This window comes from Paralichthys olivaceus, chromosome 22 (assembly GCF_024713975.1).
Source record: "Paralichthys olivaceus isolate ysfri-2021 chromosome 22, ASM2471397v2, whole genome shotgun sequence".
Taxonomy (NCBI): Eukaryota; Metazoa; Chordata; class Actinopteri; order Pleuronectiformes; family Paralichthyidae; genus Paralichthys; species Paralichthys olivaceus.
In genome coordinates this window covers 1,629,502-1,640,707 of record NC_091114.1, presented here as the reverse complement: position 1 = coordinate 1,640,707, position 11,206 = coordinate 1,629,502, and positions in this window count along the sequence as shown.

Here is an 11,206-nt window from a genome sequence, read left to right as displayed (position 1 = left end):
AAAATCCTCACCAAAGTTTTGGCCCACAGACTGGAGGATATCCTTCCTTCTGTAATATCGCCAGATCAAACTGGTTTTATTAAAAGACGCCATTCGTTTTACAATATTTGTCGGCTATTTAATATTCTGTAGTCCCCCAAACATGTGGATTCAGAGTGCCTTGCCTCTATGGATGCTGAGAAGGCATTTGATATAGTAGAGTGGAATTATCTTTTTTTTTACACTTGGAAAATTTGGTTTCGGTTCTGTCTTTTTGTCCTGAATCAAAACATTGTATAAATGTCCTTCAGCCTCTGTTTTGACCAATAGTCATTACTCTGAATACTTTGATTTACACCGTGGGACCTGGCAGGGTTGCCCACTAAGCCCACTCCTTTTCGCAATTGCCATTGAGCCTCTTGCAATTGCCTTACGTAGCAACGGGCGGGTACAGGGAATATGGAGGGGAGGAGTCGAACATAAAGTCTCGCTGTATGCAGGCGACCTACTTCTGTTTGTTTCAAAACCAACCACTTCTCTACCAGAAGCCCTCACGATCTTAGATAATTTCAGTCAATTTAAATAAAAGCGAACTATTCCCAATTAATAAAGAAGCTCTTAAACTTAACTATACCCATCTCCCATTGAAGGTGGTGAAAGATCAATTTAATTACCTCGGAATTTGTGTCACCAGAGAATTCAAAAACTTGTTTCAATCAAATTTTCTCACTTTATTTGATCAGGCAAAACAGATTTTGTCTCTGTCCCTTATTGGAAGAATAAACTCGATTAAAATGACATTGCTTCCAAAGTTCCTCTACTTGTTTCAATGTCTTCCCGTTCTCATCCCCAAATAATTTTTTAGGGCCCTTGACTCATTATTGATATTTTACATTTGGAATGGTAAACACCCTCGGCTGCGGAAAGCATTTCTCCAAAGATCCAAGCAGGCAGGGGGAATGGCTCTGCCTAATTTCCAGTACTACTACTGGGCAGTGAATATTGGGTGTTTGTTATTTTGGAGACATTTCTATCTTGAACCCACTTCCCCGGCCTGGGTTACAATGGAGGTCTGTGCCAGTAACCCTGTTTCCTTACCTTGCTTTGGATATTCCCAAGAGCAACCCAGTAGTTAAACACTCCCTGTTAATCTGGGGCCAATTTAGGAAAAGTTTTGGACTACAGCTTTTTTCACTTAAAAGCCCAATTGCTGCTAACCATCTATTTGCTCCTTCAATGGCTGATGGCGCATTCAATATTTGGCACAGAAAAGGTTTGAGATGCTTTGAAGATCTATACATTGATAATTGTTTTGCGAGCTTTTCTCAACTAACAGAAACTTTTTGGCATTGCCAAAACCCACTTTTTTTAGATTTTTACAAATTAGGACTTTTATACAGCGCTTAACAACCCAATTTCCTTATAAACCCCCAGTTACCCCTGTTGATATATTTCTTTCTGTTAACCCCACCTCTAAAGGTATATTGTCCAATCTATATAACCTTATTTCCAAACTGCACTGCTCTTCAGTGGCAACTATAAGAACTGCTTGGGAGCAAGACCTAAATTACACCTTTACAGAGGACACATGGGACTCGGTGCTTGATCGGATACACTCCTCTTCTATGTGTTCTTGACATGCACTTTTACAATTTAAAGTAGTGCATCGAATCCACATGTCAAAAACCAAATTAGCGCGAATGTATCCTGATGTCGACACTACATGTGATAAATGTAAAGGCGCACCTGCCTCACTCTACCACATGTATTGGACATGTCCCTCTTTAGGTAACTTTTGGACATTGGTTTTCCATGCGTTATCAGATATCCTCCATCATCGAATTGAGCCCAATCCCTTGACTGGTATTTTTGGCATTGCTCCAGATTTGAACTTACATAAAGCTACGCTCAACTTTCTTGCTTTTGCCTCTTTACTAGCCCGACGAGCTATTTCACTTAAGTGGAAGGACCCAGCTCCTCCTTGCTGTTCACATTGGCTCAGAGACATGATATCCTGCATGAATCTAGAGAAGATTAGATACACTATTCGGGGATCAGAAAACAAATTCTACAGAATATGGCACCCCTTCTTGGTATTTTATGAAAAACCTTCAACAATAATTTTTGAGTAGCCCCCCCCACCCCCCCCCCCCTTTTATTTTTTTTATTTTTAAATTTTTTAAATTTGTATTATCTATTTTATTTATGTATCTATTTTTCATGTATTTCACCTTTTTTTGGTGGTGTCTGTGCTGTGCTTTTTTCAGTTATTAAATTTATTAATCTTTTATCTTTCCAAGCGTGGTTGTAATTTTTTTATTTTTTATTATTATTATTATTATTCTGTCTATTTACATTTTTTTGTCAGTAGATGTTTAAGTATGTCCATGTCCGGATGTTTTGACAAGGGATTGTTTTGTGTTATGGATGTTGTACGAAAAATCTAAAAAACTTTTTTCCTGTGCATTGATTGTCTTATATGTATTTTATCATTAATAAAAAGACCATTGAAAGAAAAGTAGTTTGTAAAGAATTGTTTTGCTGTATTGAGAGACCTGCCTGAGATTAACAGATAATTTACTCAAGCTGAAAAGTGCACCACCAGTGATGATGATTCTCAGACTGAGTGAGGTTGTGACGATATGTAATTACTTGCCAAAAAGCCCTTTTTTATGAAGTTACAACTAATTAAACACATTCCTGCACATGCCTAAACATGTTTAAACACATTAGCAGCAGTGTTCAAACATTGTAAGTGAAAGAAGTTTGACTTCTGACCCAGCTCTGAAAGCTGCCTGAAATGGACCACACTAAATGTCTGATTACTAGCAGCCAGTTTGTGCTAGGGTGGAAAGCTGATATTGTTGGGAAGAGGAGAGTCTAATCTTTAATTTGGTGTATAAAGGCAAAATTAAGCAAATTTTTTCTACTTGTCAGCGCCAGTGTACCAGGCGATGTACGAGTTCTTACCCCTTTTGCAAAATAACTTCCGCAAAATCCCACCCCCCCAACCGAACTCCACTCCCCGCCCGCTCTCCCCTTCCCCAACGGGCGCTGACCTTCGGGGACGTGTGCATTTATCAGACCCGTGGTGCCCCGGCTGCTTTGGTGACACTAGATGACCTCGAACTGGCCCTCGTGGTGGCGACGTCTCATTTGAATGTCTGCCCTATCAACTTTCAATGGTACTTTTTGTGCCTACAATGACCACAGGTAACAGGGATTCAGGGTTCGATTCCAGAGAGGGAGCCTGAGATCAATTATTATTAAATTATTGATGACCATATACGACAAAGAATGACATAATGTGCCACACTCACGGCTGATGAAGGGCTGGATGCTGAGGGTCAATGAATTGTGTGAGATGTGTCAAATCTGTTGGTTATTATTTTTTGTTCATTATCATATGTAAACAAATGGAGGCAAGATTTTTAAAATATATTTTGCATTGAAGAAATAATTGTCTGCATTCAGATTGAGCTCTATATCATCAAATCAGTAATGATTGGATGACTAATGTGCATAACAAAGACATAAATATTACATAAACCAATCCTTTTAGCCCAGTATTAAGCGGAACATAGTAAATTAAATTAAATGGAAACAGTCAAACACATTTGCAGAAGCATTGACAATTGTATTGATTTAATATACACACATACAAATATTAATAATATGCATTTTCATTAATATCTTATGCCACTGACAGTATTCGACCAACACTCACAAAGCACTGCTCAATAGCCATGAATCTATGAATGAAATTAAAATATGAAACCTTTATTTGCAGTGTCAAATCACATTGAACACATGAACAACACACAACAATACAATGCTTAATCACAGAATGTCAGTGCCTGTGTTGTGCATCAATAGCTCTCACACACTAAAATCACATAGATCAACATGTAAATATACATCCTCTCAATAATTTCGCATCAGTTTTAGAAACCAGCCAGCATCTAGGTCCACACTTTCCTGACACACAAACACAGACACACATTTTTTACAAACACGAATCCAAACATGCTGCAGAAATGCACAATTCCCCATGCTCTCAGTGACACACAATGCAACAATTAGTTTGCAAAAATGTACCCACTTCCCGGTGATGGTAAAGTAGTTGACTACAGCTGCTCTACAGTGTTTTCCATTTTCATTATTTTATTTTCATCCTACTACATTTATTTTATAATGCTTGTGCTGTTAAGATTTCACACTATGTACTTACTGACACATAGACTTATATTTTGTTGATGCTTATGTACATATCTACATACTTAATTTAACACTTCATAGCATATTTAATTAATTCCCTCAAGCATATCACACATTATCTAATGGATCTGAAATCCTTGATTGATTTTCTTCATTTGGTCAAGAGACTAACCTCAGTCTCAGACAGGGATCACTTAGCTATCAGTGCAACATGTGTATAGTAGCCGCCTAGCTCAGGATTTGTGTATGCTCCGCAGTGATGTGCATCATATAGAAGTCAACCTGATAAACCCCCAGGGGCCGCCATGTTGTGCAGTTATAAAAATTGCCATGGAAACGGTTGCTTCTTAAAAATCTTCTTTGATGATTGATGTGGCGGCAACCATCAAAGGGATTGCTGGCCTGCAAATCCTTATCAAATCCAATCAAAGAACCAAAAACTCTAGACATTAAAGGATATTTCTTTGGTCCTCTGAACTACCAAACATAAATAACAAGTTCCCTTGCTTCAAGTTATTAGCTTGTGAAAATAACAGACCGTCAACTGAGAAGACCACAGTCCTCATTAGTGAAGACAACAATCCTGCCTACGGAGACAACCGCTGATTTGTTCATTAAATATTCATCAAGAAGACACTGCTCTCATAACTACAAATCCCCCTTTACCAAAATGGACATCCTGGTAAGAATTTTTTTTTTTTAGAAATGTATGTTCAGGTTGTGTTGAGTGGACTTTTAATAATGAATTCCATGTTTCTATTTTTCAGGCATGTGGAACAATGCAGTCTGAGATTAAGGCTCTGAAAGAGAAGCTCAAACTGAATGATGAGCTTCTGATAAGGGAGCAGGAGAAAATGACAGCTCGCTCTAAAGCCCACATTGGTGTCCTGGCTGAACTGGCTGTACAGAGCAACAAGGTGAAGGCTCTGGAAGAGAAGCTCAAACAGAACGATGAGCTTCTGATGAGGGAGAAGGAGAAAATGACAGCTCACTCTAAAGCCCACAATGGCAAACTGGCTGAACTGGCTGTACAGAGCAACAAGGTGAAGGCTCTGGAAGAGAAGCTCAAACAGAACGATGAGCTTCTGATGAGGGAGAAGGAGAAAATGACAGCTCACTCTAAAGCCCACAATGGCAAACTGGCTGAACTGGCTGTACAGAGCAACAAGGTGAAGGCTCTGGAAGAGAAGCTCAAACAGAACGATGAGCTTCTGATGAGGGAGAAGGAGAAAATGACAGCTCACTCTAAAGCCCACAATGGCAAACTGGCTGAACTGGCTGTACAGAGCAACAAGGTGAAGGCTCTGGAAGAGAAGCTCAAACAGAACGATGAGCTTCTGATGAGGGAGAAGGAGAAAATGACAGCTCACTCTAAAGCCTACAATGGCAAACTGGCTGAACTGGCTGTACAGAGCAACAAGGTGAAGGCTCTGGAAGAGAAGCTCAAACAGAACGATGAGCTTCTGATGAGGGAGAAGGAGAAAATGACAGCTCACTCTAAAGCCCACAATGGCAAACTGGCTGTACAAAGCAACAAGGTGAAGGCTCTGGAAGAGGACAATGTGGCTCTGAAGGAGAAGGTGGCCCTTTTGAAAAGGGATTTGAGCAGGCTTGAGCTTGTGGTGACAGAGATGGAGGAAAGGCAAGCTCACAGCCAAAAGATTGACTCCATGGACAAGGAGACTCAAACCAGCGATCTGCTTCAGGATGAGAATAATGCTCTTCAAGAAGAGCTGATGAAGCTCAGAGCTTCTTATCATGAGGTCTGTCTGAATCAGACTACCAACCAGGAGAAGTTCGACACTGAGCTCCAGGAGGAGAAGCAGGAAAAGAACGTTCTCCAAGAAGAGCTGATGAAGCTCAGAGATTCTTATCATGAGGTCTGTCAAAATCAGACTACCAACCAGGAGAAGTTCAACACTGAGCTCCAGGAGAAGAAGGTTCTCCAAGAAGAGCTGATGAAGCTCAAAGCTTCTTACAATGTGGTCTGCCACTGTCATGAAGCTGATGTTTCCAGTCGGGAGCTCAATGGAGAGAGTAAGGATGATGTCACTGAGGAGAAGTCTCTCTCCAGTGTTCTCCCTGAGAAACCAAAGAAGACTTCACTCTGGAAGAGAATCCGCCACGCTCTGGGGTTGAGAAAACCACAGTGTTGGAAGTAGTCAGCAGCGCCCATCCAACAGCACCTGAGCTGACCTTACCCAGTGTTGTAATGTAACGAAGTACAAATACTTCTTTACATTTCTACTTAAGTAGAAATTTCACATATCTGTCCTTTACTTTGTTATTTTTATTTCTGACAACTTTCACTTTTACTCCACTATATTTCCTAAGTAAAATGTGTACTTTTACTCCAAGACATTTCTCCTAACCATCTTCGTTACTCATTACTACAAATTAAAATCAGAAGAAATTTGAGTTGGTGACGTAATGCCGTAAACTTTTTGTGGTATATACGTGTGCCTGCAATATATATTATGCCAGTGGGTGGCAGTGTCACTCGATGTACCCCATGAAGAAGAGAGTGACTGTGACTGGTACCTGAATAAGAAAGAGTAAAGTTTGTTCCTCTGAATTAGCTTGCCTGTTATCTTCTTTTTTCATTTACACTACACAACACATTCGTTGTCATGTCAACCGCCAAGCACGAAGAAGAAGAAGTCCCGCTTGTCTGGGTGTTGTGGTGAAAAACTAAGTTCCACTCGTGGTCCAAAAATTCCAAAAATTCAGTCAAATAAAAAAGCAGTAGAAGTCAACTTAAAAGCCGCAGAGTTTTATTGTCGACAACAAAACCTGAGAGCATTCAGTAGCGAGCCGGAGCTGCACCAGAAGAACTCTGACTAACAGTGGTGTTGCTCCGCTTTATCTATCCTTAAGGGCCACAACTGTTACGACCTTCCCCCTGGAAAGTCTCCAAGCACCGGGGTTACTTGCGTACGTTGGACTTGAGTTTACCCCTGGAAAGCCTCCAAACACCTGGGTTGCTTTGGCCTTGGAGCTGGGACTTTCCCTCTGGAGAGCCCCTACCGTACCATGATGAGTCTCTTTTTCTTTTACACAGTTTTTCTTACTCTTGACACCATTATATCTGTCCAAACCATTTGCTATTTTTTAAAAGATATTTGTCTCTGATTTTACACCATAATATCAGACTGCCTTTAAAAAAAAAAAAGATTATCATTTCTTCACACAAGTTATACATACACTACATACTGATTGTTACACATAGAGTATATTGTTTGATTCGTTTGATGATTCGTAATATATGTCTTAAACTTATTGTAATCATTAGCAATTTATGTTATAATCACTCCTCAGTTTGCAGTGCAGATTAAAGGTACATAGTGACATTCATATGTGACACAGTGTAATGAACAGAAATTTTACTGCACGGGCATGTCACATTATTGATGCCATCATGGAAGCACTTGCTGCTGGCTCTGCTGCTAACGTTAATGCTCCAGTAGCAGATGACAAGCATCTCGACTAAAGTGGTGAAACTTGGTGAACTCCGTGGTGGTGATGAAGATAACGTTACACCGGCCGTATTTTCAAGAAATATTTTCGTAAGTTGGAGTGAAAGATTCTTCCTACCGGATTAAGTGCCTGTTATGCCTACAGAGAGTGACTGAAATATTGGCATTCAAAAACTCCCCGTCCAACCTGAAGAAGCACATCGAGATAGGTTAAATACATTTTCATTCAATGAAGCCATAATGTCATGTTGGGACCTGGTATCTGTGAACCATAGTTGGGCCTACATGTGTAGTCAAAAGCCTGACCGCATGTCTCCTTTGCTCTGGAGACAAAGGAGAGCTTCCAGAACTCAGTCTCCCAGGGTGCTTCATCTTCACATATAGGTGGTAAAACTGCTCCTGAAGACAACTCTCAACCACTATTGGTCACTGTGTGCCCCATGACCCATGAGGTCACAAGGCCAATATAAGCCGAGTTTCCTAGCTCTCTTCTCTGTTCTGCCTCTTCCCCTGCTGACCGCTCCTGGTGGAGTAGGTTCTGGCCCTGCTCTCCCAGCCAGGGAGACTTCCTCCCTACACAAGCTCCTCAACTTCCAGCAGGCCTGCCTGGAGCAGACTGCTAAAACATTCCAAAGGCAGTGACGCGAGAGCCTGCCTAAGAACTTCAGCACAATTGGCCACGACACAAGGTCTGACCAGCAGATGCACAACAGGAGCCACCAACCAACAAGACCACTTCACTCGACTTCAAACAGCACATCCAAAAAGGACCTTTCCCTCTTTTTCATGGACGGGTAACACAACTGGGCTCTATTATTACGCTAGGCTAAGCAAAGGACTGTTTAGTCCTATTTCTATTTCATGTGATGTTTATAAGTTTGAATTGTGTTGTTGTGATATTTGGTAATATGTTATTTGAAAGTTAATGTTAGTTCTGTTATACTGATCAGTTTCTTTGCATGCATCTAACTACTTTCTTTAACCTGGCACCAACACCTCACACACTCATTTCCACAAACTTAACACATACATGTGATCTCAGCCACATGGTCTCACAACTCCATCTTCATTAATGTTGCATAAGTGTGAATTTTGCCAACCTCTACACTGTCAAGAACTCCATATCCTTCAACTTTGCTAGCTATTGATGTGGTAATTTTGGTTATAGTTATTTATTTAATTATTAATCAGAGTTCCAAATGTGTAGTCAGTAAGACTTATTTCTTAAATTGGCTATCTTTTCCCTTCCTTTGAAGGGTGGTGCCCCGATTTATCCTTTATCAGTTTAATATTAATATTTTTAATATTAATATTTAATATTTCTCTGATAGCCACATTTATTGAATGCCCAAAAGCACACCATTTAATGGTGCCCCGCATGAAGGAAAGTACATAATCGTACCCCGCGTAAGGGAAAGTACATAATCACAACATTTTTGGTGCTCTGTGTGAGGCAAAGTCATGAATAATAACATTATTTTGACTCCTCGTGGAGCACAGCACAACAGTCAAAGTTATTTAAGTGATCGCTGCTGATGACGGGCTCTCCATCTCCTCTTTAGTCGCATCCATTTTTTTTGCCTAAATATGGATTTATCCTCACCCAAAAGGCAGAGCATATTCTCCAGTCCCTGCAAAGGCTTTGTTCTCACATGTGAACTGGTCAACGCACCCCTCCAGCCAGCCACGTCAGATGAAGATTCAGAGAGACTGCATGGAGAGGACACTGTGATGGGAGAATCTCCAAGAGTAGTCACACCACTGGGGCTGTGAGGTGGCCACCTTTTGTGTTTTCCTCCTGTGGATGACTGCTCTTCAGGGTAGGACAATTTCTCTTCCAGGAGTCTTTGGAGCTATTATATATGGATTGTTGGACAGAGCTGGAATTAGTGATACTGTGGCTTAATTGTTCATTTCTTCTTTGTTCCACAGGCACAGCAGCAGTGCAGCACGGCTAATCTCCAATTGGGACATGATGTTGCAACTTATCACCTAACTAATACTATTTCCAATAATGTGACTATGCCACGGAAATAATTCAGAAAAGAAAGGAGTACGCGGGAATTAAGAAAGTTTTAAAAGAGAGAGGAATCCGTTTCTAGACACCTATGGCCAGAATGAGGATACACTGGGACACCGGCCCATGGCCATGGCAACAGGTAGGAAACAAAGAGGACACCGCAACACGAGCAAAACATAAACTACAGAAATACAGAGGAATGGACAAATAAAGTATGTAAGTGCATCTAAATGAATAAGTAAGTGAAAGATAACACATGTTAGACACTGAAGACAAATAGTCTAAGAGATTGTATATAGGTCTTCAGTCTTCACTGTTAGGACTGATCGGACGCTGTATGTGTGAGCTATAATGATCACTTCATTCCCAAAACACAGGCTCTCTAGTGGTTCCAAGAGTCTGTAAGAGGAGAGCAGGAGGTAGAACATTTAGCTATCAGGCTCCTCTCCTATGGAACCAGCTCCCAATCTGGGTTCGGGAGGCAGACACTGTCCCAGCATTTAAAGTAAAACTAAAAACCTTCCTCTTTGACAAAGCCTATAGTTAGGGCTGGATCAGGTGAGTCCTGAACCATCCCTTAGTTGTGCTGCTATAGGTTTAAACTGCTGGGGGAACTCCCATTATGCACTGAGCACTTCATCACTTCCCTCTGTCTCTCTGTCTCTCTGCCCCCCCACACCTGTTTATTTATTTATTTATTTATTTTCAACATGTCATCATGTCAAAGTGTCACTTTGTCCTCCCATAGTCCCTCTGGCTCTTCTCTCTCTCTCGTTTCAGATAACTCTGGCACCGGGACTGCAGGACAACAACGACTACCATCACCATTGTTATCATTAATTCCAATAACTCAGTAATTCATTAATATATATAATCCTGTTGTAGATCACTACATTGTTATTGTTATCTCTCTCTTCTCTCCCCCGCTTTCCACCCATCTCTCCTTTCCTCCCCCCTTACGTTTCTTTCCTCACCCCAACCGGTCGAGGCAGATGACCCCCCACATTGAGCCTGGTTCTGCCAGAGGTTTCTCCCTGTTAATGAGGGAGTTTTTCCTCCCCACAGTGCTTGCTCATTGTGGGAACTGTTGGGTTTCTCTACGTTAATATTGTTTCAAGGTTTTGACTTTTAAATGTAAAGTGCCTTGAGATAATGTAAAATATGAATTGGCGCTATATAAAAAAAATTGAATTGAATTGAATTAATGAGACAGATGCTCAAGAGAATCTGGATAACAAGAATGGACCTCACTAAGGAGGGGCCCCCATATTTCATCTGAATTTCCCCTCAACCCACGGGGGAAACGTGGGGGGCAAGTGCCTACTGTTGTATTCTTAGTTCGATTTTTTTTTTATTGCTGAGTTGCTCAATGTTCTTTGGGCTATTGTTTGTTCTTTGGGCTATTGTTTGTTCTCATGGTATATAACATGGAGTATAATGCCATTTTCCAAAGCTATAAATGAACAGCATATCGTTAGTGTCGTTAAATGTTAATGGTTTAAATAATCCAATT